The sequence below is a fragment of the Syngnathus typhle genome, linkage group LG13 (assembly GCF_033458585.1).
Source record: "Syngnathus typhle isolate RoL2023-S1 ecotype Sweden linkage group LG13, RoL_Styp_1.0, whole genome shotgun sequence".
NCBI classification, from domain to species: domain Eukaryota; kingdom Metazoa; phylum Chordata; class Actinopteri; order Syngnathiformes; family Syngnathidae; genus Syngnathus; species Syngnathus typhle.
Window position 1 is genome coordinate 1,686,938 of NC_083750.1, and position 25,000 is coordinate 1,711,937.

Here is a 25,000-nt window from a genome sequence, read left to right on the forward strand (position 1 = left end):
TGAGGGGGGTGAAGGACGGCGGCCGGGAGCAGACGGCCGTCCCCGGGAGGGGGTGTTCGTTCACGTGCGGACGCCGGGAGCAGGCGGCCGTCACGCGATTCTGCCAACCGTTCCCACCGGCCTGTGTTTAAGGAGGCGGCCGGTCCTCCGTCCTTGGATGGATAAGATTCGCAGATTTTCGCCCGGCCTGTGTTTAAGGAGGCGGCCGGTTCCCTCCTTCCTTCCTTTCTTGGATGTATAACATTCGCAGATTTTCGCCCGGCCGGTGGTTTAAGGAGGCGGCCGGTCCTCCCTCCTTGGATGTATAACATTCGCAGATTTTCGCCCGGCCTATGTTTAGTGAGGCGACCGGTCCTCCCTCCTTGGATGTATAACATTCGCATATTTTCGCCCGGCCGGTGGTTTAAGGAGGCGGCCGGTCCTCCCTCCTTGGATGTATAACATTCGCAGATTTTCGCCCGGCCTATGTTTAGTGAGGCGACCGGTCCTCCGTGGAGAGCGACCCGCAAGTGGGGAGGAACCGTCCACCCAACGCCGGCGCGAGCCGGGGCCGGTGGGGGCCCTACCAAGGCGGGTCTCATTGCCTGTCGGTCAGTTCGGGAGAAGGTGGGGGTACTCGGAGGCCCGCCGGGAGCAGACGGGGGTCCGGAAGGTGAGGGGGTGAAGGACGGCGGTCGGGAGCAGACGGCCGTCCCCGGGAGGGGGTGTTCGTTCACGTGCGGACGCCGGGAGCAGGCGGCCGTCACGCAATTCTGCCAACCGTTCCCACCGGCCTGTGTTTAAGGAGGCGGCCGGTCCTCCACGAGAAGAATTCTGCCAAACGTTCCACCGGCCTGTGTTTAAGGAGGCGGCCGGTCCTCCCCGTCGTTCCGCCGGCTTGTGTTTAAGGAGGCGGCCGGTCCTCCACGAGAAGAATTCTGCCAAACGTTCCACCGGCCTGTGTTTAAGGAGGCGGCCGGTCCTCCCCGTCGTTCCGCCGGCTTGTGTTTAAGGAGGCGGCCGGTCCTCCACTATTCCTTCCTTGGATGGAAAGCATGTAGCACTTTGAAAATTTTCGAGCACTGTGACACTTTGAAAATTTTCGAGAGTTTTTGTACTTAGAAAATTTTTCGCTCTTGCACTTCCAGAGTGCTTTGCGGTAGCTCCTAGGTTCGCTGTCCGAGCATGTGAACACTTTTTGGGGGGGAACACATCGCTAGAGACACCAGCCGCCTGGTTCTCGGGGCCAAAACTTGTGTTCCCCACACTCGTTCTGACTATATTTTGCGATTTGGGGGTAAAGGTAATGAGTACAGTGACTAGGGGGACCAACTCATCGTACTCTGGCGCACCAACAGACCAAAGCTGGTACTGCACTTACCCCTGGTACCCCAACGCCTGGTACCTGACGGGCGAGAGGCTGATTTTTCGCTATTTGCGGCCGACCGAGGGAACCAGACAAAGCGGACACTTTACGGCGCAAGAGCCGTTGGCACTTAGAAATTTTTCGACAAAGTTGGCGCGAGCTCCAGAAGGAGAGGCTGATTTTTCGCTATTTGTGGCCGACCGAGGGAACCAGGCAAAGCGGACACTTTACGGCGCAAGAGCCGTTGGCACTTAGAAATTTTTTGACAAAGTTGGCGCGAGCTCCAGAAGGAGAGGCTGATTTTTCGCTATTTGTGGCCGACCGAGGGAACCAGGCAAAGCGGACACTTTACGGCGCAAGAGCCGTTGGCACTTAGAAAATATTCGCCAAAGTTGGCACGAGCTCCAGAAGGAGAGGCTGATTTTTCGCTATTTGTGGCCGACCGAGGGAACCAGACAAAGCGGACACATTACGGCGCAAGAGCCGTTGGCACTTAGAAAATATTCGCCAAAGTTGGCACGAGCTCCAGAAGGAGAGGCTGATTTTTCGCTATTTGTGGCCGACCGAGGGAACCAGACAAAGCGGACACATTACGGCGCAAGAGCCGTTGGCACTTGCGCGAGCTCCAGAAGGAGAGGCTGATTTTTCGCTATTTGTGGCCGACCGAGGGAACCAGACAAAGCGGACACTTTACGGCGCAAGAGCCGTTGGCACTTAGAAAATATTCGCCAAAGTTGGCGCGAGCTCCAGAAGGAGAGGCTGATTTTTCGCTATTTGTGGCCGACCGAGGGAACCAGACAAAGCGGACACATTACGGCGCAAGAGCCGTTGGCACTTGCGCGAGCTCCAGAAGGAGAGGCTGATTTTTCGCTATTTGTGGCCGACCGAGGGAACCAGACAAAGCGGACACTTTACGGCGCAAGAGCCGTTGGCACTTAGAAAATATTCGCCAAAGTTGGCGCGAGCTCCAGAAGGAGAGGCTGATTTTTCGCCGTTTGTGGCCGACCGAGGGAACCAGGCAAAGCGGACACATTACGGCGCAAGAGCCGTTGGCACTTAGGCGAGCTCCAGAAGGAGAGGCTGGTTTTTCGCTATTTGTGGCCGACCGAGGGAACCAGGCAAAGCGGACACATTACGGCGCAAGAGCCGTTGGCACTTAGAAAATATTCGCCAAAGTTGGCACGAGCTCCAGAAGGAGAGGCTGATTTTTCGCTATTTGTGGCCGACCGAGGGAACCAGGCAAAGCGGACACATTACGGCGCAAGAGCCGTTGGCACTTAGGCGAGCTCCAGAAGGAGAGGCTGATTTTTCGCCGTTCGTGGCCGACCGAGGGAACCAGGCAAAGCGGACACATTACGGCGCAAGAGCCGTTGGCACTTAGAAAATATTCGCCAAAGTTGGCACGAGCTCCAGAATGAGAGGCTGATTTTTCGCCGTTTGTGGCCGACCGAGGGAACCAGACAAAGCGGACACATTACGGCGCAAGAGCCGTTGGCACTTAGGCGAGCTCCAGAAGGAGAGGCTGATTTTTCGCTATTTGTGGCCGACCGAGGGAACCAGGCAAAGCGGACACTTTACGGCGCAAGAGCCGTTGGCACTTAGAAAATATTCGCCAAAGTTGGCGCGAGCTCCAGAAGGAGAGGCTGATTTTTCGCCGTTTGTGGCCGACCGAGGGAACCAGGCAAAGCGGACACTTTACGGCGCAAGAGCCGTTGGCACTTAGGCGAGCTCCAGAAGGAGAGGCTGATTTTTCGCTATTTGTGGCCGACCGAGGGAACCAGGCAAAGCGGACACTTTACGGCGCAAGAGCCGTTGGCACTTAGAAAATATTCGCCAAAGTTGGCGCGAGCTCCAGAAGGAGAGGCTGATTTTTCGCCGTTTGTGGCCGACCGAGGGAACCAGACAAAGCGGACACATTACGGCGCAAGAGCCGTTGGCACTTAGAAGATATTTGCCAAAGTTGGCGCGAGCTCCAGAAGGAGAGGCTGATTTTTCGCCGTTCGTGGCCGACCGAGGGAACCAGGCAAAGCGGACACATTACGGCGCAAGAGCCGTTGGCACTTAGAAAATATTCGCCAAAGTTGGCGCGAGCTCCAGAAGGAGAGGCTGATTTTTCGCCGTTCGTGGCCGACCGAGGGAACCAGGCAAAGCGGACACATTACGGCGCAAGAGCCGTTGGCACTTAGAAAATATTCGCCAAAGTTGGCGCGAGCTCCAGAAGGAGAGGCTGATTTTTCGCCGTTCGTGGCCGACCGAGGGAACCAGGCAAAGCGGACACATTACGGCGCAAGAGCCGTTGGCACTTAGAAAATATTCGCCAAAGTTGGCGCGAGCTCCAGAAGGAGAGGCTGATTTTTCGCCGTTCGTGGCCGACCGAGGGAACCAGACAAAGCGGACACATTACGGCGCAAGAGCCGTTGGCACTTAGAAAATATTCGCCAAAGTTGGCGCGAGCTCCAGAAGGAGAGGCTGATTTTTCGCCGTTCGTGGCCGACCGAGGGAACCAGGCAAAGCGGACACATTACGGCGCAAGAGCCGTTGGCACTTAGAAAATATTCGCCAAAGTTGGCGCGAGCTCCAGAAGGAGAGGCTGATTTTTCGCCGTTCGTGGCCGACCGAGGGAACCAGACAAAGCGGACACATTACGGCGCAAGAGCCGTTGGCACTTAGAAAATATTCGCCAAAGTTGGCGCGAGCTCCAGAAGGAGAGGCTGATTTTTCGCCGTTCGTGGCCGACCGAGGGAACCAGACAAAGCGGACACATTACGGCGCAAGAGCCGTTGGCACTTAGAAAATATTCGCCAAAGTTGGCGCGAGCTCCAGAAGGAGAGGCTGATTTTTCGCTGTTTGTGGCCGACCGAGGGAACCAGACAAAGCGGACACATTACGGCGCAAGAGCCGTTGGCACTTAGAAAATATTTGCCAAAGTTGGCGCGAGCTCCAGAAGGAGAGGCTGATTTTTCGCCATTCGTGGCCGACCGAGGGAACCAGACAAAGCGGACAGCTTGTGCGGCAGCCCACGCTGGCACTTAGAAAATATTCTGAAATTCTCACCGACTTCCGTGGTGGAGAGGCCGAATTTTTGCGATTCGGGTCCGAAAGGAGAACCGTCGCAATTCGGACAGCTTGTGCGGCAGCCCACGCTGGCACTTAGAAAATATTCTGAAATTCTCACCGACCTCCGTGGTGGAGAGGCCGAATTTTCGACATTCGGATCCGACCGGGGAACCGTCGCCACTCGGACAAGTTGTGCGGCAGCCCACGCTGGCACTTAGAAAATATTCTGAAATTCTCACCGACCTCCGTGGTGGAGAGGCCGAATTTTCGACATACGGATCCGACCGGGGAACCGTCGCCACTCGGACAAGTTGTGCGGCAGCCCACGCTCGCACTTAGAAAATATTCTGAAATTCTCACCGACCTCCGTGGTGGAGAGGCCGAATTTTCGACATTCGTGGCCGACCGGGGAACCGTCGCCACTCGGACAACTTGTGCGGCAGCCCTCGGTGATTTTAGGACCGCTTTTTCACCCTCGCTGTCCGACCGGAGAACCGTCGTAGCTCGGACAGTTCGTGTGCCAGCATCCGCTGGCACTTAGAAAATTTTAAAAAAGAAAAAAATAGTCTTCTGCATATACGTTCTGACTATATTTTGCGATTAGGGGGTAAAGGTAATGAGTACAGTGACTAGGGGGACCAACTCATCGTACTCTGGCGCACCAACACGCCAAGGTTGGTACTGCACTTAGGCTGATTTTTGCGCTATTCGCGGCCGACCGGGGAACCAGCGCGGAGCGGACACATTACGGCGAATGAGCCGTTGGCACTTAGAAAATTTTTGAGCTTTTTTCGAACTTCCGTGAGGCTGATTTTGCGCTATTCGCGGCCGACCGGGGAACCAGCGCGGAGCGGACACATTACGGCGAATGAGCCGTTGGCACTTAGAAAATTTTTGAGCTTTTTTCGGACTTCCGTGTGGAGCTTTGGGGCCGTTCCGCCTAACTTTTTATGCCCGATTAGGCTTCCAGGGAGGCGGCTAAGCATTATTGACCAATCATGGAGCTTTTTTGGGACTTCCGTGTGGAGCTTTGGGGCCGTTCCGCCTAACTTTTTATGCCCGATTAGGCTTCCAGGGAGGCGGCTAAGCATTATTGACCAATCATGGAGCTTTTTTGGGACTTCCGTGTGGAGCTTTGGAGCCGTTCCGCCTAACTTTTTATGCCCGATTAGGCTTCCAGGGAGGCGGCTAAGCATTATTGACCAATCATGGAGCTTTTTTGGGACTTCCGTGTGGAGCTTTGGGGCCGTTCCGCCTAGCTTTTTATGCCCGATTAGGCTTCCAGGGAGGCGGCTAAGCATTATTGACCAATCATGGAGCTTTTTTGGGACTTCCGTGTGGAGCTTTGGGGCCGTTCCGCCTAACTTTTTATGCCCGATTAGGCTTCCAGGGAGGCGGCTAAGCATTATTGACCAATCATGGAGCTTTTTTGGGACTTCCGTGTGGAGCTTTGGGGCCGTTCCGCCTAACTTTTTATGCCCGATTAGGCTTCCAGGGAGGCGGCTAAGCATTATTGACCAATCATGGAGCTTTTTTGGGACTTCCGTGTGGAGCTTTGGGGCCGTTCCGCCTAGCTTTTTATGCCCGATTAGGCTTCCAGGGAGGCGGCTAAGCATTATTGACCAATCATGGAGCTTTTTTGGGACTTCCGTGTGGAGCTTTGGGGCCGTTCCGCCTAACTTTTTATGCCCGATTAGGCTTCCAGGGAGGCGGCTAAGCATTATTGACCAATCATGGAGCTTTTTTGGGACTTCCGTGTGGAGCTTTGGAGCCGTTCCGCCTAGCTTTTTATGCCCGATTAGGCTTCCAGGGAGGCGGCTAAGCATTATTGACCAATCATGGAGCTTTTTTGGGACTTCCGTGTGGAGCTTTGGGGCCGTTCCGCCTAGCTTTTTATGCCCGATTAGGCTTCCAGGGAGGCGGCTAAGCATTATTGACCAATCATGGAGCTTTTTTGGGACTTCCGTGTGGAGCTTTGGGGCCGTTCCGCCTAACTTTTTATGCCCGATTAGGCTTCCAGGGAGGCGGCTAAGCATTATTGACCAATCATGGAGCTTTTTTGGGACTTCCGTGTGGAGCTTTGGAGCCGTTCCGCCTAACTTTTTATGCCCGATTAGGCTTCCAGGGAGGCGGCTAAGCATTATTGACCAATCATGGAGCTTTTTTGGGACTTCCGTGTGGAGCTTTGGGGCCGTTCCGCCTAGCTTTTTATGCCCGATTAGGCTTCCAGGGAGGCGGCTAAGCATTATTGACCAATCATGGAGCTTTTTTGGGACTTCCGTGTGGAGCTTTGGGGCCGTTCCGCCTAACTTTTTATGCCCGATTAGGCTTCCAGGGAGGCGGCTAAGCATTATTGACCAATCATGGAGCTTTTTTGGGACTTCCGTGTGGAGCTTTGGAGCCGTTCCGCCTAACTTTTTATGCCCGATTAGGCTTCCAGGGAGGCGGCTAAGCATTATTGACCAATCATGGAGCTTTTTTGGGACTTCCGTGTGGAGCTTTGGGGCCGTTCCGCCTAGCTTTTTATGCCCGATTAGGCTTCCAGGGAGGCGGCTAAGCATTATTGACCAATCATGGAGCTTTTTTGGGACTTCCGTGTGGAGCTTTGGGGCCGTTCCGCCTAACTTTTTATGCCCGATTAGGCTTCCAGGGAGGCAGCTAAGCATTATTGACCAATCATGGAGCTTTTTTGGGACTTCCGTGTGGAGCTTTGGGGCCGTTCCGCCTAGCTTTTTATGCCCGATTAGGCTTCCAGGGAGGCGGCTAAGCATTATTGACCAATCATGGAGCTTTTTTGGTACTTCCGTGTGGAGCTTTGGGGCCGTTCCGCCTAACTTTTTATGCCCGATTGGGCTTCCAGGGACGCGGCTAAGCATTTTTGACCAATCATGGAGCTTTTTTGGGACTTCCAGCCGGTGCTTTGGGGGCCTTCCCCCTCACTTTCTACGCCCGATTGGGCTTCCAGGGACGCGGCTAAGCATTTTTAACAGAAATGGAGCTTTTTGAGGACCTCCACACGGAGCTCCAGGGCCGGTCCGCCTCACTTTTTACGCCCGATTACGCTTCCAGGGACGCGGCTAAGCATTTTTGACCAATCATGGAGCTTTTTTGGGACTTCCAGCCGGTGCTTTGGGGGCCTTCCCCCTCACTTTCTACGCCCGATTGGGCTTCCAGGGACGCGGCTAAGCATTTTTAACAGAAATGGAGCTTTTTGAGGACCTCCACACGGAGCTCCAGGGCCGGTCCGCCTCACTTTTTACGCCCGATTACGCTTCCAGGGACGCGGCTAAGCATTTTTAACACGTTATGGAGCTTTTTGAGGACCTCCACACGGAGCTCCAGGGCCGGTCCGCCTCACTTTTTACGCCCGATTAGATTTGCATAATAATTTGGAACACGGTGCCGTGTTCCAAATTATTATGCGGGCTGGTGCTTGGGGCTGGCGTCCGCCTATAGTGGTTTAATTTCGGGAGGAAGATTCATTTTCGTCCCAAGCCCGCCGCTGGAGAAAATCTTAGGTACCAGGAGTGGATTTTTTTTGTCCACTCAGGAGGGGGACGTTGACTGGTTCGGTGTCCGGGGGAAAGTGCTCTTTTCTCGGCCAGGAGAAAGATGAGACTCCGAGCCCGCCGCTGGAGAAAATTTTAGGTACCAGGAGCGGATTTTTTTTTCTCCAGGGGCGTTCCGCCTAACATTTTACGCCCGATTACGCTTCCAGGGACGCGGCTAAGCATTTTTAACACGTTATGGAGCTTTTTGAGGACCTCCACACGGAGCTCCAGGGCCGGTCCGCCTCACTTTTTACGCCCGATTACGCTTCCAGGGACGCGGCTAAGCATTTTTGACCAATCATGGAGCTTTTTTGGGACTTCCAGCCGGTGCTTTGGGGGCCTTCCCCCTCACTTTCTACGCCCGATTGGGCTTCCAGGGACGCGGCTAAGCATTTTTAACAGAAATGGAGCTTTTTGCGGAGCTCCAGCCGGTGCCACCGGCAGGCCGTGCACGCGGACGAGATGACCGAAAAAAGCTCCAGGAGAGCGGATGGACGCTTTTTAAGCACCGAGGCGGAGATCGCGGAGCTTTAATAGACTTCCAGCGGGCCCAAAGCGGCCAGGCAGACGGCGCAGCGCGACCTGGTACCTCGCACGGGACGCATCGCCCCCCCCGCGCACAGTTCCAGGGGGCCGGGATGACGTTTCAAAGCTGCCGCTGCAGCTGCGGCGGGGAGTGGCCTCCCTCCGGTGGACACGACGAGTAAATGACACCGGCCGCTGACGCAAACCCACGCCGGGCAGGAGAGCTCGGAAGGCGGCTAAGATTTCAAGGAAGGACCCCCCCCCCCTGCGCAGACCTCCACTAGGCCAGGATGACTTTTCAAAGCTGCCTCTGCAGCTGCGGCGGGGAGTTGCCTCCCTCCGGTGGACACGACGAGTAAATACACCAGCACTTGCTCTTAGATTTGTTTCTTTTTTCTTTCTTTTAGCTTCCATAATGTTACCGGGCGCTGACGCAAACCCACGCCGGGCAGGAGAGCTCGGAAGGCGGCTAAGATTTCAAGGAAGACCCCCCCTGCGCAGACCTCCACTAGGCCAGGATGACTTTTCAAAGCTGCCTCTGCAGCTGCGGCGGGGAGTTGCCTCCCTCCGGTGGACACGACGAGTAAATACACCAGCACTTGCTCTTAGATTTGTTTCTTTTTTCTTTCTTTTAGCTTCCATAATGTTACCGGGCGCTGACGCAAACCCACGCCGGGCAGGAGAGCTCGGAAGGCGGCTAAGATTTCAAGGAAGACCCCCCCTGCGCAGACCTCCACTAGGCCGGGATGACTGTTCAGCTGCGGCGGGGAGTGGCCTCCCTCCGGTCGGCACGACGAGTAAATGACACCGGCCGCTGACGCAAACCCACGCCGGGCAGGAGAGCTCGGAAGGCGGCTAAGATTTCAAGGAAGACCCCCCCTGCGCAGACCTCCACTAGGCCAGGATGACTTTTCAAAGCTGCCTCTGCAGCTGCGGCGGGGAGTTGCCTCCCTCCGGTGGACACGACGAGTAAATACACCAGCACTTGCTCTTAGATTTGTTTCTTTTTTCTTTCTTTTAGCTTCCATAATGTTACCGGGCGCTGACGCAAACCCACGCCGGGCAGGAGAGCTCGGAAGGCGGCTAAGATTTCAAGGAAGACCCCCCCTGCGCAGACCTCCACTAGGCCGGGATGACTGTTCAGCTGCGGCGGGGAGTGGCCTCCCTCCGGTCGGCACGACGAGTAAATGACACCGGCCGCTGACGCAAACCCACGCCGGACAGGAGAGCTCGGAAGGCGGCTAAGATTTCAAGGAAGACCCCCCCTGCGCAGACCTCCACTAGGCCGGGATGACTGTTCAGCTGTGGCGGGGAGTGGCCTCCCTCCGGTCGGCACGACGAGTAAATGACACCGGCCGCTGACGCAAACCCACGCCGGACAGGAGAGCTCGGAAGGCGGCTAAGATTTCAAGGAAGACCCCCCCTGCGCAGACCTCCACTAGGCCGGGATGACTGTTCAGCTGTGGCGGGGAGTGGCCTCCCTCCGGTCGGCACGACGAGTAAATGACACCGGCCGCTGACGCAAACCCACGCCGGACAGGAGAGCTCGGAAGGCGGCTAAGATTTCAAGGAAGACCCCCCCTGCGCAGACCTCCACTAGGCCGGGATGACTGTTCAGCTGTGGCGGGGAGTGGCCTCCCTCCGGTCGGCACGACGAGTAAATGACACCGGCCGCTGACGCAAACCCACGCCGGACAGGAGAGCTCGGAAGGCGGCTAAGATTTCAAGGAAGACCCCCCCTGCGCAGACCTCCACTAGGCCGGGATGACTGTTCAGCTGTGGCGGGGAGTGGCCTCCCTCCGGTCGGCACGACGAGTAAATGACACCGGCCGCTGACGCAAACCCACGCCGGACAGGAGAGCTCGGAAGGCGGCTAAGATTTCAAGGAAGACCCCCCCTGCGCAGACCTCCACTAGGCCGGGATGACTGTTCAGCTGTGGCGGGGAGTGGCCTCCCTCCGGTGGACACGACGAGTAAATACACCAGCACTTGCTCTTAGATTTGTTTCTTTTTTCTTTCTTTTAGCTTCCATAATGTTACCGGGCGCTGACGCAAACCCACGCCGGGCAGGAGAGCTCGGAAGGCGGCTAAGATTTCAAGGAAGACCCCCCCTGCGCAGACCTCCACTAGGCCGGGATGACTGTTCAGCTGTGGCGGGGAGTGGCCTCCCTCCGGTCGGCACGACGAGTAAATGACACCGGCCGCTGACGCAAACCCACGCCGGACAGGAGAGCTCGGAAGGCGGCTAAGATTTCAAGGAAGACCCCCCCTGCGCAGACCTCCACTAGGCCGGGATGACTGTTCAGCTGTGGCGGGGAGTGGCCTCCCTCCGGTCGGCACGACGAGTAAATGACACCAGCACTTGCTCTTAGATTTGTTTCTTTTTTCTTTCTTTTAGCTTCCATAATGTTACCGGCCGCTGACGCAAACCCACGCCGGGCAGGAGAGCTCAAAAGCCGGGTAACATTTCAAGGAACGAACCACCGCGGAGCCAAAGAGGGGGCGCGGACGCGAAACTCACGCCGGGCAGGAGAGCTTGAAAGCCGGGTAACATTTCAAGGAACCACCGCTGACTATTTTGGGAAAATCTGAGATAAATATCACTTGCATAATAATTTGGAACACGGTCCCGTGTTCCAAATTATTATGCAAAATGTATTTAGACACCAGCAATCGCACTTAGATTTGTTTCTTTTTTCTTTCTTTTAGCTTCCATAATGTTACCGGGCGCTGACGCAAACCCACGCCGGGCAGGAGAGCTCAAAAGCCGGGTAACATTTCAAGGAAGCTATTTAGGAAAATCTGAGATAAATATCATTTGCATAATAATTTGGAACACGGTCCCGTGTTCCAAATTATTATGCAAAATGTATTTAAGTGTCATAAAGATTACATTTTTTGTTTTTCAAGTACTGAAATCACCCTCAGTCATGGTACAGTCCATGGTAGTCTGCCAGGTGAGCGCAATTGTAGTAATTAACAAGTCTATTTAAGTTCCGCGTTTTTAAGCGTTCGGCCATTTCGTTCAACCATGGGGAGGAAAAAGGATCTCTCTGCTGTCGAGAAGCGTGAAATCGTTCGATGCCTTGGACAAGGTATGCAGACATTCGATATTGCACGAAAGCTTAAGCGCGACCATCGAACTTTGAAGAAATTCGTCGCTGATTCGGAGCACACGCGTGTTCGTGCAGACAAAGGCACACCGAGAAAGATTTCTGCAAGACAAAAACGTCGAATCAAGAGGGTGGCTGCTAGCATGCCGCTACGTACTAGCAAACAAATATTCGACGCCGCACGTGCCAGTCAAGTCCCACGAACGTCGAGGTGCAGGATCCTACAGAGCCTCGCAGTTATGCGGAAACCCTCCATTCGGCCACCCCTCAACAACGCGAACAAGCAGAAACGGCTGCAGTGGGCCCAGGATTACATGAAGACTAATTTTCAGACAGTCCTGTTCACTGATGAGTGTCGTGCAACACTCGACGGTCCAGGTAGGTGTAGAAATTTAGAATAATTGTCAATTTCTGTCTATGTGAAGCCCTTTGAGACTGCTTGTGATTTAGGGCTATACAAATAAACTTGATTTGACTTGACTTTACAGATGGATGGAGTCGTGGATGGTTGGTGGACGGCCACGATAGCCCAACAAGGCTGCGGCGTCAGCAAGAAGGTGGCGGAGTCATGTTTTGGGCCGGAATCATGGGGAGAGAGCTGCTTGGCCCCTTTAGGGTCCCTGAAGGCGTGAAAATGACGTCTGTAACGTATGTGGAGTTTCTGAGTGACCACTTTCGTCCATGGTACAACAGGAAGAACCGTGCTTTCCGGAGCAAAATCATCTTCATGCACGACAATGCACCATCTCATGCTGCAAGAAATACTTCAGCAGCTTTGGCTAATATGGGACTGAAAGGGGAGAAGCTGATGGTGTGGCCACCATCCTCCCCTGACCTCAATCCTATTGAAAACTTTTGGAGCATCGTCAAGCAGAAGATCTACGAGGGTGGGAGGCAGTTCACTTCCAAACAGCAGCTCTGGGAGGCTATTCTGAAATCCTGCAAAGACATTCAACCAGAAACTGTCCAAAATCTCACAAGGTCAATGGATGCAAGGATTGTGAAGCTGCTGTTAAATAAAGGCTCCTATGTTAAAATGTAACTTGTTTGTTTTTGATTGAAAAATCCGCCGGCCAAAGAGGGGGCGCGGACGCGAAACTCACGCCGGGCAGGAGAGCTCAAAAGCCGGGTAACATTTCAAGGAACCACCGCGGAGCCAAAGAGGGGGCGCGGACGCGAAACTCACGCCGGGCAGGAGAGCTTGAAAGCCGGGTAACATTTCAAGGAACCACCGCTGACTATTTTGGGAAAATCTGAGATAAATATCACTTGCATAATAATTTGGAACACGGTGAAAAGCCGGGTAACATTTCAAGGAACCACCGCGGAGCCAAAGAGGGGGCGCGGACGCGAAACTCACGCCGGGCAGGAGAGCTTGAAAGCCGGGTAACATTTCAAGGAACCACCGCTGACTATTTTGGGAAAATCTGAGATAAATATCACTTGCATAATAATTTGGAACACGGTGTATATTTTGCGATTAGGGGGTAAAGGTAATGAGTACAGTGACTAGGGGGACCAACTCATCGTACTCTGGCGCACCAACACGCCAAGGTTGGTACTGCACTTAGGCTGATTTTTGCGCTATTCGCGGCCGACCGGGGAACCAGCGCGGAGCGGACACATTACGGCGAATGAGCCGTTGGCACTTAGAAAATTTTTGAGCTTTTTTCGAACTTCCGTGAGGCTGATTTTGCGCTATTCGCGGCCGACCGGGGAACCAGCGCGGAGCGGACACATTACGGCGAATGAGCCGTTGGCACTTAGAAAATTTTTGAGCTTTTTTCGAACTTCCGTGAGGCTGATTTTGCGCTATTCGCGGCCGACCGGGGAACCAGCGCGGAGCGGACACATTACGGCGAATGAGCCGTTGGCACTTAGAAAATTTTTGAGCTTTTTTCGGACTTCCGTGTGGAGCTTTGGGGCCGTTCCGCCTAACTTTTTATGCCCGATTAGGCTTCCAGGGAGGCGGCTAAGCATTATTGACCAATCATGGAGCTTTTTTGGGACTTCCGTGTGGAGCTTTGGGGCCGTTCCGCCTAACTTTTTATGCCCGATTAGGCTTCCAGGGAGGCGGCTAAGCATTATTGACCAATCATGGAGCTTTTTTGGGACTTCCGTGTGGAGCTTTGGGGCCGTTCCGCCTAGCTTTTTATGCCCGATTAGGCTTCCAGGGAGGCGGCTAAGCATTATTGACCAATCATGGAGCTTTTTTGGGACTTCCGTGTGGAGCTTTGGGGCCGTTCCGCCTAACTTTTTATGCCCGATTAGGCTTCCAGGGAGGCGGCTAAGCATTATTGACCAATCATGGAGCTTTTTTGGGACTTCCGTGTGGAGCTTTGGAGCCGTTCCGCCTAACTTTTTATGCCCGATTAGGCTTCCAGGGAGGCGGCTAAGCATTATTGACCAATCATGGAGCTTTTTTGGGACTTCCGTGTGGAGCTTTGGGGCCGTTCCGCCTAACTTTTTATGCCCGATTAGGCTTCCAGGGAGGCGGCTAAGCATTATTGACCAATCATGGAGCTTTTTTGGGACTTCCGTGTGGAGCTTTGGGGCCGTTCCGCCTAGCTTTTTATGCCCGATTAGGCTTCCAGGGAGGCGGCTAAGCATTATTGACCAATCATGGAGCTTTTTTGGGACTTCCGTGTGGAGCTTTGGGGCCGTTCCGCCTAACTTTTTATGCCCGATTAGGCTTCCAGGGAGGCGGCTAAGCATTATTGACCAATCATGGAGCTTTTTTGGGACTTCCGTGTGGAGCTTTGGAGCCGTTCCGCCTAGCTTTTTATGCCCGATTAGGCTTCCAGGGAGGCGGCTAAGCATTATTGACCAATCATGGAGCTTTTTTGGGACTTCCGTGTGGAGCTTTGGGGCCGTTCCGCCTAGCTTTTTATGCCCGATTAGGCTTCCAGGGAGGCGGCTAAGCATTATTGACCAATCATGGAGCTTTTTTGGGACTTCCGTGTGGAGCTTTGGGGCCGTTCCGCCTAACTTTTTATGCCCGATTAGGCTTCCAGGGAGGCGGCTAAGCATTATTGACCAATCATGGAGCTTTTTTGGGACTTCCGTGTGGAGCTTTGGAGCCGTTCCGCCTAACTTTTTATGCCCGATTAGGCTTCCAGGGAGGCGGCTAAGCATTATTGACCAATCATGGAGCTTTTTTGGGACTTCCGTGTGGAGCTTTGGGGCCGTTCCGCCTAGCTTTTTATGCCCGATTAGGCTTCCAGGGAGGCGGCTAAGCATTATTGACCAATCATGGAGCTTTTTTGGGACTTCCGTGTGGAGCTTTGGGGCCGTTCCGCCTAACTTTTTATGCCCGATTAGGCTTCCAGGGAGGCGGCTAAGCATTATTGACCAATCATGGAGCTTTTTTGGGACTTCCGTGTGGAGCTTTGGAGCCGTTCCGCCTAACTTTTTATGCCCGATTAGGCTTCCAGGGAGGCGGCTAAGCATTATTGACCAATCATGGAGCTTTTTTGGGACTTCCGTGTGGAGCTTTGGGGCCGTTCCGCCTAGCTTTTTATGCCCGATTAGGCTTCCAGGGAGGCGGCTAAGCATTATTGACCAATCATGGAGCTTTTTTGGGACTTCCGTGTGGAGCTTTGGGGCCGTTCCGCCTAACTTTTTATGCCCGATTAGGCTTCCAGGGAGGCGGCTAAGCATTATTGACCAATCATGGAGCTTTTTTGGGACTTCCGTGTGGAGCTTTGGGGCCGTTCCGCCTAGCTTTTTATGCCCGATTAGGCTTCCAGGGAGGCGGCTAAGCATTATTGACCAATCATGGAGCTTTTTTGGTACTTCCGTGTGGAGCTTTGGGGCCGTTCCGCCTAACTTTTTATGCCCGATTGGGCTTCCAGGGACGCGGCTAAGCATTTTTGACCAATCATGGAGCTTTTTTGGGACTTCCAGCCGGTGCTTTGGGGGCCTTCCCCCTCACTTTCTACGCCCGATTGGGCTTCCAGGGACGCGGCTAAGCATTTTTAACAGAAATGGAGCTTTTTGAGGACCTCCACACGGAGCTCCAGGGCCGGTCCGCCTCACTTTTTACGCCCGATTACGCTTCCAGGGACGCGGCTAAGCATTTTTGACCAATCATGGAGCTTTTTTGGGACTTCCAGCCGGTGCTTTGGGGGCCTTCCCCCTCACTTTCTACGCCCGATTGGGCTTCCAGGGACGCGGCTAAGCATTTTTAACAGAAATGGAGCTTTTTGAGGACCTCCACACGGAGCTCCAGGGCCGGTCCGCCTCACTTTTTACGCCCGATTACGCTTCCAGGGACGCGGCTAAGCATTTTTAACACGTTATGGAGCTTTTTGAGGACCTCCACACGGAGCTCCAGGGCCGGTCCGCCTCACTTTTTACGCCCGATTAGATTTGCATAATAATTTGGAACACGGTGCCGTGTTCCAAATTATTATGCGGGCTGGTGCTTGGGGCTGGCGTCCGCCTATAGTGGTTTAATTTCGGGAGGAAGATTCATTTTCGTCCCAAGCCCGCCGCTGGAGAAAATCTTAGGTACCAGGAGTGGATTTTTTTTGTCCACTCAGGAGGGGGACGTTGACTGGTTCGGTGTCCGGGGGAAAGTGCTCTTTTCTCGGCCAGGAGAAAGATGAGACTCCGAGCCCGCCGCTGGAGAAAATTTTAGGTACCAGGAGCGGATTTTTTTTTCTCCAGGGGCGTTCCGCCTAACATTTTACGCCCGATTACGCTTCCAGGGACGCGGCTAAGCATTTTTAACACGTTATGGAGCTTTTTGAGGACCTCCACACGGAGCTCCAGGGCCGGTCCGCCTCACTTTTTACGCCCGATTACGCTTCCAGGGACGCGGCTAAGCATTTTTGACCAATCATGGAGCTTTTTTGGGACTTCCAGCCGGTGCTTTGGGGGCCTTCCCCCTCACTTTCTACGCCCGATTGGGCTTCCAGGGACGCGGCTAAGCATTTTTAACAGAAATGGAGCTTTTTGCGGAGCTCCAGCCGGTGCCACCGGCAGGCCGTGCACGCGGACGAGATGACCGAAAAAAGCTCCAGGAGAGCGGATGGACGCTTTTTAAGCACCGAGGCGGAGATCGCGGAGCTTTAATAGACTTCCAGCGGGCCCAAAGCGGCCAGGCAGACGGCGCAGCGCGACCTGGTACCTCGCACGGGACGCATCGCCCCCCCCGCGCACAGTTCCAGGGGGCCGGGATGACGTTTCAAAGCTGCCGCTGCAGCTGCGGCGGGGAGTGGCCTCCCTCCGGTGGACACGACGAGTAAATGACACCGGCCGCTGACGCAAACCCACGCCGGGCAGGAGAGCTCGGAAGGCGGCTAAGATTTCAAGGAAGGACCCCCCCCCCCTGCGCAGACCTCCACTAGGCCAGGATGACTTTTCAAAGCTGCCTCTGCAGCTGCGGCGGGGAGTTGCCTCCCTCCGGTGGACACGACGAGTAAATACACCAGCACTTGCTCTTAGATTTGTTTCTTTTTTCTTTCTTTTAGCTTCCATAATGTTACCGGGCGCTGACGCAAACCCACGCCGGGCAGGAGAGCTCGGAAGGCGGCTAAGATTTCAAGGAAGACCCCCCCTGCGCAGACCTCCACTAGGCCAGGATGACTTTTCAAAGCTGCCTCTGCAGCTGCGGCGGGGAGTTGCCTCCCTCCGGTGGACACGACGAGTAAATACACCAGCACTTGCTCTTAGATTTGTTTCTTTTTTCTTTCTTTTAGCTTCCATAATGTTACCGGGCGCTGACGCAAACCCACGCCGGGCAGGAGAGCTCGGAAGGCGGCTAAGATTTCAAGGAAGACCCCCCCTGCGCAGACCTCCACTAGGCCGGGATGACTGTTCAGCTGCGGCGGGGAGTGGCCTCCCTCCGGTCGGCACGACGAGTAAATGACACCGGCCGCTGACGCAAACCCACGCCGGGCAGGAGAGCTCGGAAGGCGGCTAAGATTTCAAGGAAGACCCCCCCTGCGCAGACCTCCACTAGGCCAGGATGACTTTTCAAAGCTGCCTCTGCAGCTGCGGCGGGGAGTTGCCTCCCTCCGGTGGACACGACGAGTAAATACACCAGCACTTGCTCTTAGATTTGTTTCTTTTTTCTTTCTTTTAGCTTCCATAATGTTACCGGGCGCTGACGCAAACCCACGCCGGGCAGGAGAGCTCGGAAGGCGGCTAAGATTTCAAGGAAGACCCCCCCTGCGCAGACCTCCACTAGGCCGGGATGACTGTTCAGCTGCGGCGGGGAGTGGCCTCCCTCCGGTCGGCACGACGAGTAAATGACACCGGCCGCTGACGCAAACCCACGCCGGACAGGAGAGCTCGGAAGGCGGCTAAGATTTCAAGGAAGACCCCCCCTGCGCAGACCTCCACTAGGCCGGGATGACTGTTCAGCTGTGGCGGGGAGTGGCCTCCCTCCGGTCGGCACGACGAGTAAATGACACCGGCCGCTGACGCAAACCCACGCCGGACAGGAGAGCTCGGAAGGCGGCTAAGATTTCAAGGAAGACCCCCCCTGCGCAGACCTCCACTAGGCCGGGATGACTGTTCAGCTGTGGCGGGGAGTGGCCTCCCTCCGGTCGGCACGACGAGTAAATGACACCGGCCGTTGACGCAAACCCACGCCGGACAGGAGAGCTCGGAAGGCGGCTAAGATTTCAAGGAAGACCCCCCCTGCGCAGACCTCCACTAGGCCGGGATGACTGTTCAGCTGTGGCGGGGAGTGGCCTCCCTCCGGTCGGCACGACGAGTAAATGACACCGGCCGCTGACGCAAACCCACGCCGGACAGGAGAGCTCGGAAGGCGGCTAAGATTTCAAGGAAGACCCCCCCTGCGCAGACCTCCACTAGGCCGGGATGACTGTTCAGCTGTGGCGGGGAGTGGCCTCCCTCCGGTCGGCACGACGAGTAAATGACACCGGCCGCTGACGCAAACCCACGCCGGACAGGAGAGCTCGGAAGGCGGCTAAGATTTCAAGGAAGACCCCCCCTGCGCAGACCTCCACTAGGCCGGGATGACTGTTCAGCTGTGGCGGGGAGTGGCCTCCCTCCGGTGGACACGACGAGTAAATACACCAGCACTTGCTCTTAGATTTGTTTCTTTTTTCTTTCTTTTAGCTTCCATAATGTTACCGGGCGCTGACGCAAACCCACGCCGGGCAGGAGAGCTCGGAAGGCGGCTAAGATTTCAAGGAAGACCCCCCCTGCGCAGACCTCCACTAGGCCGGGATGACTGTTCAGCTGTGGCGGGGAGGGGCCTCCCTCCGGTCGGCACGACGAGTAAATGACACCGGCCGCTGACGCAAACCCACGCCGGACAGGAGAGCTCGGAAGGCGGCTAAGATTTCAAGGAAGACCCCCCCTGCGCAGACCTCCACTAGGCCGGGATGACTGTTCAGCTGTGGCGGGGAGTGGCCTCCCTCCGGTCGGCACGACGAGTAAATGACACCAGCACTTGCTCTTAGATTTGTTTCTTTTTTCTTTCTTTTAGCTTCCATAATGTTACCGGCCGCTGACGCAAACCCACGCCGGGCAGGAGAGCTCAAAAGCCGGGTAACATTTCAAGGAACGAACCACCGCGGAGCCAAAGAGGGGGCGCGGACGCGAAACTCACGCCGGGCAGGAGAGCTTGAAAGCCGGGTAACATTTCAAGGAACCACCGCTGACTATTTTGGGAAAATCTGAGATAAATATCACTTGCATAATAATTTGGAACACGGTCCCGTGTTCCAAATTATTATGCAAAATGTATTTAGACACCAGCAATCGCACTTAGATTTGTTTCTTTTTTCTTTCTTTTAGCTTCCATAATGTTACCGGGCGCTGACGCAAACCCACGCCGGGCAGGAGAGCTCAAAAGCCGGGTAACATTTCAAGGAAGCTATTTAGGAAAATCTGAGATAAATATCATTTGCATAATAATTTGGAACACGGTCCCGTGTTCCAAATTATTATGCAAAATGTATTTAAGTGTCATAAAGATTACATTTTTTGTTTTTCAAGTACTGAAATCACCCTCAGTCATGGTACAGTCCATGGTAGTCTGCCAGGTGAGCGCAATTGTAGTAATTAACAAGTCTATTTAAGTTCCGCGTTTTTAAGCGTTCGGCCATTTCGTTCAACCATGGGGAGGAAAAAGGATCTCTCTGCTGTCGAGAAGCGTGAAATCGTTCGATGCCTTGGACAAGGTATGCAGACATTCGATATTGCACGAAAGCTTAAGCGCGACCATCGAACTTTGAAGAAATTCGTCGCTGATTCGGAGCACACGCGTGTTCGTGCAGACAAAGGCACACCGAGAAAGATTTCTGCAAGACAAAAACGTCGAATCAAGAGGGTGGCTGCTAGCATGCCGCTACGTACTAGCAAACAAATATTCGACGCCGCACGTGCCAGTCAAGTCCCACGAACGTCGAGGTGCAGGATCCTACAGAGCCTCGCAGTTATGCGGAAACCCTCCATTCGGCCACCCCTCAACAACGCGAACAAGCAGAAACGGCTGCAGTGGGCCCAGGATTACATGAAGACTAATTTTCAGACAGTCCTGTTCACTGATGAGTGTCGTGCAACACTCGACGGTCCAGGTAGGTGTAGAAATTTAGAATAATTGTCAATTTCTGTCTATGTGAAGCCCTTTGAGACTGCTTGTGATTTAGGGCTATACAAATAAACTTGATTTGACTTGACTTTACAGATGGATGGAGTCGTGGATGGTTGGTGGACGGCCACGATAGCCCAACAAGGCTGCGGCGTCAGCAAGAAGGTGGCGGAGTCATGTTTTGGGCCGGAATCATGGGGAGAGAGCTGCTTGGCCCCTTTAGGGTCCCTGAAGGCGTGAAAATGACGTCTGTAACGTATGTGGAGTTTCTGAGTGACCACTTTCGTCCATGGTACAACAGGAAGAACCGTGCTTTCCGGAGCAAAATCATCTTCATGCACGACAATGCACCATCTCATGCTGCAAGAAATACTTCAGCAGCTTTGGCTAATATGGGACTGAAAGGGGAGAAGCTGATGGTGTGGCCACCATCCTCCCCTGACCTCAATCCTATTGAAAACTTTTGGAGCATCGTCAAGCAGAAGATCTACGAGGGTGGGAGGCAGTTCACTTCCAAACAGCAGCTCTGGGAGGCTATTCTGAAATCCTGCAAAGACATTCAACCAGAAACTGTCCAAAATCTCACAAGGTCAATGGATGCAAGGATTGTGAAGCTGCTGTTAAATAAAGGCTCCTATGTTAAAATGTAACTTGTTTGTTTTTGATTGAAAAATCCGCCGGCCAAAGAGGGGGCGCGGACGCGAAACTCACGCCGGGCAGGAGAGCTCAAAAGCCGGGTAACATTTCAAGGAACCACCGCGGAGCCAAAGAGGGGGCGCGGACGCGAAACTCACGCCGGGCAGGAGAGCTTGAAAGCCGGGTAACATTTCAAGGAACCACCGCTGACTATTTTGGGAAAATCTGAGATAAATATCACTTGCATAATAATTTGGAACACGGTGAAAAGCCGGGTAACATTTCAAGGAACCACCGCGGAGCCAAAGAGGGGGCGCGGACGCGAAACTCACGCCGGGCAGGAGAGCTTGAAAGCCGGGTAACATTTCAAGGAACCACCGCTGACTATTTTGGGAAAATCTGAGATAAATATCACTTGCATAATAATTTGGAACACGGTGTGTGTGTGCGATTGCTGGTGTATTTACTCGTCGTGTCCACCGGAGGACGGCAACTCCCCGCCGCAGCGGCAGCGGCAGCGCTTAAATGTCTTCCCGGCCGCCTGGAACTCTGCACGGGGCGTGTTTCGTACCAGATCGCGCTGCGCCGTCAGCCGAGCCGCGCGCGGTCCGCTGGAAGTCTACACCCTGTTCCAAATTATTATGCAAATCGTATTTAAGTGTCAGAAAGATTAAATTTTTTGTTTTTCAATTAAACTCATGGACGGTATTCCGTGTGAGGGCTCTTTGGATAACTGAGATCAATTTCAGACACCGGTGATGATTACCGGCCAGTTGAGCCCACATTAAGGAGAAACTACTCAAGAATGGCGTTCCACATTATTAAGCAGATGATTTGAAGTTCGCTTTGAGCAGTGGCGGACGCCAACCCACGACCGGTGGGAGAGCTCGGAGGGCGGATGGGCTTTCAAGGAAGCCCCCCAGGCCGGTCCCACTCGCACTTAGAATTTTTTTTTTTTTTTTTGGCTTCCATAATGTACCGGGCGCGGACGCGAAACCCACGCCGGGCAGGAGAGCTCGAAAGGCGGATAAGCATTCAAGGAAGCACCGTCTGGAGCTTCAGAGCCGTTCCGCCTAACATTTTACGCCCGATTGGGGTTCCAGGGAGGCGGGTAAGCATTTTTAACCAACCATGGAGCTTTTCTCGGACTTCCGTCTGGAGCTTCAGAGCCGTTCCGCCTAACATTTTACGCCCGATTGGGGTTCCAGGGAGGCGGGTAAGCATTTTTAACCAACCATGGAGCTTTTCTCGGACTTCCGTCTGGAGCTTCAGAGCCGTTCCGCCTAACATTTTACGCCCGATTGGGGTTCCAGGGAGGCGGGTAAGCATTTTTAACCAACCATGGAGCTTTTCTCGGACTTCCGTCTGGAGCTTCAGAGCCGTTCCGCCTAACATTTTACGCCCGATTGGGGTTCCAGGGAGGCGGGTAAGCATTTTTAACCAACCATGGAGCTTTTCTCGGACTTCCGTCTGGAGCTTCAGAGCCGTTCCGCCTAACATTTTACGCCCGATTGGGGTTCCAGGGAGGCGGGTAAGCATTTTTAACCAACCATGGAGCTTTTCTCGGACTTCCGTCTGGAGCTTCAGAGCCGTTCCGCCTAACATTTTACGCCCGATTGGGGTTCCAGGGAGGCGGGTAAGCATTTTTAACCAACCATGGAGCTTTTCTCGGACTTCCGTCTGGAGCTTCAGAGCCGTTCCGCCTAACATTTTACGCCCGATTGGGGTTCCAGGGAGGCGGGTAAGCATTTTTAACCAACCATGGAGCTTTTCTCGGACTTCCGTCTGGAGCTTCAGAGCCGTTCCGCCTAACATTTTACGCCCGATTGGGGTTCCAGGGAGGCGGGTAAGCATTTTTAACCAACCATGGAGCTTTTCTCGGACTTCCGTCTGGAGCTTCAGAGCCGTTCCGCCTAACATTTTACGCCCGATTGGGGTTCCAGGGAGGCGGGTAAGCATTTTTAACCAACCATGGAGCTTTTCTCGGACTTCCGTCTGGAGCTTCAGAGCCGTTCCGCCTAACATTTTACGCCCGATTGGGGTTCCAGGGAGGCGGGTAAGCATTTTTAACCAACCATGGAGCTTTTCTCGGACTTCCGTCTGGAGCTTCAGAGCCGTTCCGCCTAACATTTTACGCCCGATTGGGGTTCCAGGGAGGCGGGTAAGCATTTTTAACCAACCATGGAGCTTTTCTCGGACTTCCGTCTGGAGCTTCAGAGCCGTTCCGCCTAACATTTTACGCCCGATTGGGGTTCCAGGGAGGCGGGTAAGCATTTTTAACCAACCATGGAGCTTTTCTCGGACTTCCGTCTGGAGCTTCAGAGCCGTTCCGCCTAACATTTTACGCCCGATTGGGGTTCCAGGGAGGCGGGTAAGCATTTTTAACCAACCATGGAGCTTTTCTCGGACTTCCGTCTGGAGCTTCAGAGCCGTTCCGCCTAACATTTTACGCCCGATTGGGGTTCCAGGGAGGCGGGTAAGCATTTTTAACCAACCATGGAGCTTTTCTCGGACTTCCGTCTGGAGCTTCAGAGCCGTTCCGCCTAACATTTTACGCCCGATTGGGGTTCCAGGGAGGCGGGTAAGCATTTTTAACCAACCATGGAGCTTTTCTCGGACTTCCGTCTGGAGCTTCAGAGCCGTTCCGCCTAACATTTTACGCCCGATTGGGGTTCCAGGGAGGCGGGTAAGCATTTTTAACCAACCATGGAGCTTTTCTCGGACTTCCGTCTGGAGCTTCAGAGCCGTTCCGCCTAACATTTTACGCCCGATTGGGGTTCCAGGGAGGCGGGTAAGCATTTTTAACCAACCATGGAGCTTTTCTCGGACTTCCGTCTGGAGCTTCAGAGCCGTTCCGCCTAACATTTTACGCCCGATTGGGGTTCCAGGGAGGCGGGTAAGCATTTTTAACCAACCATGGAGCTTTTCTCGGACTTCCGTCTGGAGCTTCAGAGCCGTTCCGCCTAACATTTTACGCCCGATTGGGGTTCCAGGGAGGCGGGTAAGCATTTTTAACCAACCATGGAGCTTTTCTCGGACTTCCGTCTGGAGCTTCAGAGCCGTTCCGCCTAACATTTTACGCCCGATTGGGGTTCCAGGGAGGCGGGTAAGCATTTTTAACCAACCATGGAGCTTTTCTCGGACTTCCGTCTGGAGCTTCAGAGCCGTTCCGCCTAACATTTTACGCCCGATTGGGGTTCCAGGGAGGCGGGTAAGCATTTTTAACCAACCATGGAGCTTTTCTCGGACTTCCGTCTGGAGCTTCAGAGCCGTTCCGCCTGACTTTTAACGTAGAGTACCGGGCGCAAACCACTAACTCAAGCCCGGCATGGCAGCTCGAAAGGCGGCTAAGCATTCAAGGAAGCGACGCCGGCCGGTCCGCGGGCCAAATAGGGTCCAGTAAAGTACCGGGCGCGGCCACTAACGCCTTGTGGCGGTCGCCTTGTGGCGGTCGGGGGGTGGCGGTCGGGGCTGGCGCTTGGGGCCGGTGGCGGTCGCCTTGTGGCGGTCGCCTTGTGGCGGTCGGGGGGTGGCGGTCGGGGCTGGCGCTTGGGGCCAGTGGCGGTCGCCTTGTGGCGGTCGCCTTGTGGCGGTCGCCTTGTGGCGGTCGCCTTGTGGCGGTCGGGGGGTGGCGGTCGGGGCTGGCGCTTGGGGCCGGTGGCGCTCGCCTTGTGGCGGTCGCCTTGTGGCGGTCGGGGGGTGGCGGTCGGGGCTGGCGCTTGGGGCCAGTGGCGGTCGCCTTGTGGCGGTCGCCTTGTGGCGCTCGCCTTGTGGCGGTCGCCTTGTGGCGGTCGGGGGGTGGCGGTCGGGGCTGGCGCTTGGGGCCGGTGGCGGTCGCCTTGTGGCGGTCGCCTTGTGGCGGTCGGGGGGTGGCGGTCGGGGCTGGCGCTTGGGGCCGGTGGCGGTCGCCTTGTGGCGGTCGCCTTGTGGCGGTCGGGGGGTGGCGGTCGGGGCTGGCGCTTGGGGCCAGTGGCGGTCGCCTTGTGGCGGTCGCCTTGTGGCGGTCGCCTTGTGGCGGTCGGGGGGTGGCGGTCGGGGCTGGCGCTTGGGGCCGGTGGCGGTCGCCTTGTGGCGGTCGCCTTGTGGCGGTCGCCTTGTGGCGGTCGGGGGGTGGCGGTCGGGGCTGGCGCTTGGGGCTGGCGTCCGCCAATAGTGGTTTAATTTCGGGAGGAAGATTGATTTTCGTCCCAAGCCCGCC